The sequence below is a fragment of the Prionailurus viverrinus genome, chromosome C2 (assembly GCF_022837055.1).
Source record: "Prionailurus viverrinus isolate Anna chromosome C2, UM_Priviv_1.0, whole genome shotgun sequence".
NCBI lineage: Eukaryota > Metazoa > Chordata > Mammalia > Carnivora > Felidae > Prionailurus > Prionailurus viverrinus.
The window spans coordinates 43037539-43043538 of NC_062569.1; positions in this window are offsets into that span (position 1 = coordinate 43037539).

A 6000-nucleotide genomic window follows, 5' to 3' on the forward strand; every position below is an offset into this window, starting at 1 on the left:
CACGTGTAGGAGTTAGTCATCCATGTATCTTTAATTCTCTTTTAACATCTTTAATGGACTTTTTGTCAGAGGCAACACAGGAAAAAAGAGACAGAAGGAAAGAAAAAAAATCTTAGAAAGAACATAGTGTGGTTAGAAATTTTTGTCTTGTAGTGGACATGACCTAAGTAACATACAGTGTAAAGCAGCCAAGCATTTGTGGCCTGAAAATTTTATAGAATTTCAAGGTCTCTTCCCGGAAAGTTGAGGTTTGGACAGTTCAGCTACATCTCGGTAACCTCTTGTACTGTAGTTGGGCTGTGCTGCATAAACAGCCGCTTATTGTTATATTTAAGATATTCTCTAAATATTTTCAATTGAAAACTGACCTGTGATATTTCATAAAATCAATTATACTTTGAAAATATTTCACATTAATATTTACTTTCAGCTGCATTATCTTCAAATATCAATAGTAAATAAAAGCATCAATACTTTATAAAAGGGTAATCTGCACAATAAGAATCCTTTCTTTTACAATAAAATTCTCAGATATATAGAAAAAAGTCTGCCTTATACTGTACGATACTACCTCCCAAACCAGATCAGTTCATAAAATCCTTCTCTTTTTATCGGTATTTCTATTCAAATATACACACAAACTAAATGAATTTAGTTTACATGAAAATTGTTTTAAATCATGAATTATTGACACAATATACTTGTACTTTATGTGAGATGTTTTCACTAGAGAAAAAATATTTATGGTTATACTATGCAAAAATTGATTTTTTTTTCAATTCCCAGTCACGTTTTACTCTTCTAAATTTCATCACTTTAATATTTGGCATTTCTGTGGCCTAAAAAGGCTAGAAGCATTTAAGATTTAATGAAGAGCTATTTACCTCTTAAATCTTCTTCCCTTGAGTAATGAAATAATTACCCTCCCATAATCATGGAAACGTGAAACTTGAATCTCAAATTGAGCTGTTGTGAGAAGGGTTAGTGATGCTGCATAGGTGATCACCATGGTAACATTGGAAATGGCACCGATGTCAAGCCAAGAGCACGGTATTTCTATTCCCACAAGAGCCCGACCAGGGACTGGAGATGAACTCTTGCATGGTCTCAGGAAAATGACTGAAAGCTAACATTTGCTGGGTTTCCCACTGGAGTATACACATCACCATTTTATATCATTCTCAGAGGAAGATGATTTTAAAATACAACAACGTATTCTCAATAGTTTTAATTAAAATTGCTTTGTAATGTTATATCATTATGGTACGTGTGTGTGTGTGTGTGTGTGTGTGTGTGTGTGTGTGTATGAACTTGCTGTACATTCAAACGAAGCCTAGCCCTAAGGAAGAACATGAAGATGTTAGGAAGGGAATTCACTGAAGCTTTATTCACATAATGGAGATAATTAAATAATTAGACATTCTTTAAAATATCAGAACAAGTTAACTCATTTTTAGCAGGATGGATTAGGAAGGTGTTTTATAAATCCTAAGGAGAATATGATTTATTTGGAACTGAAGAGGAATCATTGTGTCACTTTGGCCCTGGTGTGTGTATGTGTGCACTTTGTGTGTGTAAAACACATCTTATTTTAATCTCAGGGATACAGGAAACACTGAATTGGACTGAATAGAGAAAAGACAAGTCAATGCTAACTAAAAACTAATATAAAATATGTATATAACATTTAGCATCATAATTTTCAAGTATATATAGTAACTTAAATTGGGATTACTTACAGTTCTTTGAAGAGAAAGAGCTCATACAATAAGTACATAATTACTATTTGTAATTAGCATACTAAATATTTGTACACAACTATGTGCTGGTAAAGTGCTCCAAAACAGTTTGTTCAACTAACTAAATAAACATTTCCCTTATAATCTTGCTTATGCTTTCTTTACTATTATTAAATAAATATTTTAATAATTTATAATAATTTATGCATTTATAATGTAATAATATATGTAAATGTAGAACATACAACAAATACAATAATACGTATTTACTACGGCCATTGAAAAAGTAAACTTCAGCCCATCTCACCAATTCATTGATTCATACAATCAGTCAACAAATCATTGTTAAGAACCTACCATGATGCACTGTGCTACATGTTGCAGATATAAAAAAAAAGTGAAAATAAGCACAGTAGTCTTGGAGTTTAAAGGTCCACTGGTGAAAGCAATAATCAAATATTTACACAAATAAATGTTAAAATCACAATTGTTGCGAGTTTTTATCAAGTAAAAGTACATGGTGGTCCATAAACTCCTACAGGAGAGAGATGTGACTCCTGAGAAGAGATCAGAACAAACTTCCCTAAGGAAGTGAAGCCGAGATGGAAAGTACACACAGGAACGTGCTATGATCCTCCATATTCTAGAGTAAAATTTCTGACCCCTACGGTAATGGTATTAATTCACGTATCTTTCTACTAGTGAGTCTGAACATTTTCCTATAGGCTTTTTTAATGAGCTGAATGTCACAAATTACTTTGTTATCTTTCTGACAACATCTTCATTCATCTACCTGGGCCAGTACTTCTTTTGCAGACTTAGTAGAAAGGTGTAAAGAACACTGCCTCGTAAAATTCAATGCTTGCTGATTATTCCACAAATGTGTGTTATTTACCTACAGTTGTGGATTGAATTGTGTGCCTTCACAACAGATATGTTGAATTCCTAATCCCCAATACCTCATAACGTGCCCTTAATAGGAAATTGGGGTATTGCAGGTATACTAAGGTAAGAAGACATCATACTTGTGTGCAATCCAACCTGTATCCCTTGTAAAGACAAAACAACACACAAGGAGAACATCATGTGATGAGGAAGGTGGAGATTGGAGTTATGCAGCTGCAAACCAAGGAATGACAAAGATTTGTTGGCAAACTACTAGAAGCTGGGAAGAGGCAAAGAAGGATGTCCTATTAGCTCTCGGAGGGAGTTCAGCCTTGACAATACCTTGATTTTGGACTTCTTTTCTCTAGAACTGTGAAACAATACATTTCTGTGGTTTTAAGCTGCCCAGTTTGTGGTACTTCATTACAAGAACCCTAAAGAACTAATACCACCAGGCACTATTCTACGCACTTAAATTGACTGACATTACAAGGATTGTGATGACATAAAAAGTATGCTACTGGGACACCTAAATGGCTCAATAAGTTGAGCGTCCAACTTCGGTTCAGGTCATGATCTCACGGTTCGTGAGTTCAAGCCCCATAGCTGTATCTTCTGTCCTCCTCTCTCTCTGCCCTCCCCCACTGCTCCTCTCCCTTCCCCACCCTCAAAAATAAACTTAAAAAAAAAGTATACTCCTTACCTCACAAGGGCTTCCAATAGATATGAATTTATTTACTTGAGGATAATGAAGAACATATTACTTTTTTATGTTTATTTTTTAAGAGAGAGAGAGAGCAAGCAGGGGAAGGCCAGAGAGAGAGGGAGACACAGAATCTGATCTGTCAGCCCAGAGCCTGACCCAGGGCTTGAACCCACAGACCTCGAGATCATGACCTGAGCCAAAGTCAGACACTTAACCAACTGAGTTACCCAGATGCCCAAGAACATATTACTTTTTGATGAATATGTGGTAGAAATCACAAATAGTTGTATAATATAACAAATGAGGAGATACTTGAATTTAAAGGGAGTACAGAGACTCTATGGGGCACACATCTTCAAATCTTCTCATGTAAACGAGAATTGATGTCCCAAACAGAACTTAGTCTCTCTCATGAGAGATGAACAGAATTAAAGCAGAATTTCTGATCGCATCAACACCAAAAAAATATCATGTACAATTAAAGGAGTCCATACACACATAGATAGAGATTTAGTCAATTACAAATTCCCCTGCTTCTAGAGATTGAGGTCAAACACTCTAGGTTGTATGAATAATGGTGTAGTAATTTAATTGCTAATTCCATTGTAACATATATTAAAATAATAGACTATAATGGAATGGTATGGGAGTAGACATAATAAAATGCAGTAATTTATAATGTAAATAAAGGCAGTGAGTGGCATACACAATGGGCCAAATTCTGCTCTTGGGGCAACACACAAGGGTCTTATTAACTTTAGAATTAGCTGTGTTCACTCATATGAATAAGATGATTCTCAAAAGCAGTCTTTTTTTCCTCAATGAGCTATCTGATGGAGATTTATATTTTTTATATAAATCATATGATATGTGTTTATATATATATGTTTATATATATATATAAACATATATATATATATAAATTTTGTCCTAGTCATGTTTGAAATTAGTGAGTTAGTTCATATCCATTAGCTTCATTTTTTTCATTGGCTTTTGTGATAGATGCAAAAAAAATGACCACAAATCCCTCTTCTCTCTATGCATACCCTTTGAAATGTTGCTTTATAGCTTTTCCCATCAAAAAGTGAAGACTTTTGGAGTGTTTGGGTGGCTCAGTCAGTTAAGCGTTCGACTTCAGCACAGGTCATGATATCATGGTTGGTGAGTTTGGGTCTACATGGGGCTCTGTGCTGACAGCTAGAAGCCTGGATCCTGCTTCGGATTCTGTCTCCCTCTCTCTGCCCCTCCTTGCTCATACACTGTGTGTGTGTGTCTCTCTCTCTCAATAATAAAGAAACATTAAAAAAATTTTTTTAAGTGAAGACTTTTTTTTCACCTCTTGCATCTGAGCTTGGCCTTATAACTTGCTCTGGTCAATGGAATGTTAGAGACACATGAATAGTGTTTGCTTATTGAAGACTGCCCTTTTTGCTGTGAGGAAACCTTCTGCCACCATACGAACAAGCCTAGACTAGCCTACTGAAGGTTGGGAGACCATTTGTAGAGAAAATCCCCAGCATCATAGCCATTCCTGTTGAGGAACTAGATCATCCAGACCCAAGCTGGGACCCTAAAAATGCCTAGCCAACCCACAATAGTACGAGAAGCAATTTTTATTTTTTAGCTGCTTAGTATTGGGGTTGGTTATACAGCAAAAGCTAACATATATGCTCTAAAAATCACTAGATGTGATACTATCAGAATGCCTACTATGTATATATGCATGTGTCCTAAGCACTTTGCAGATATTAACCCATTTAATACAACTCTGTGAAGTAGCAGTTGTATTATTATAAGAACCCCCATTTTGCAGATGAGGATACTGAGGTTGTACAGGTAGTAAGTAGAGGAGCCAACATGCAAATCCAACCAGTTTTGTCTCAGAGTCCATCCTGTTATCTACCTTTAATGCATAGCTTATATAGCAATTAACAAAATAAGAAGTACAAATCTCTAATGAAATTTTGGAATGCTATACCTTCACTACCAACTAAATAAATGTATGATGAAATAAGATACTTTTTCATTTTAACATTTGGCATAGTTATTTTATAACAATAATATCTAGAGTTTGAATAACTTCCTTGAAAAATGAATTACCACAGACTATTCTTGGGAAATTATTTCATGTAATAATTCACTTCTGGAGATATACATATCTTGGAAATAACTGAAATACAAGAATGCTCCTTAAAATATCATTCAGAATAGAAATTGGAAACAATCTAAATTTCTAACAATGGGTGAATTACTAAGTAAATCTTGGCACAGGGAATATAATGCAATTATGAAAATGTTGGATATGCAATGCTTTTAGTAAGGAGAGGAAATACTTAAGGGATAATGGCAAGTAGAAAAAATAGACTGTGGAATTATATATTTATTAATATTAAACCATGAAAATATACAGAGAAGAAAGGCAGGAAGGATGTTAAAATATTAACAGGTTTGATGGAGATCAAGGAAGAGGCTATAGTAACTCCTTGCTGACCCAGGAATTTTGCTGTGAACTTGGGCAGGTTAACATGATTGAGCCCTGAACTGGTTGGATTAGTAAAATGCAAACCCAGAGCAAGGCCTTTTCTCTCCAGCTTGCTACTATGCTTAAAGAAGGAAAATAGATGCTTCAACCCCCTGGTCCTGGGTCTCAGACAGCCCATGGCTCCAGGC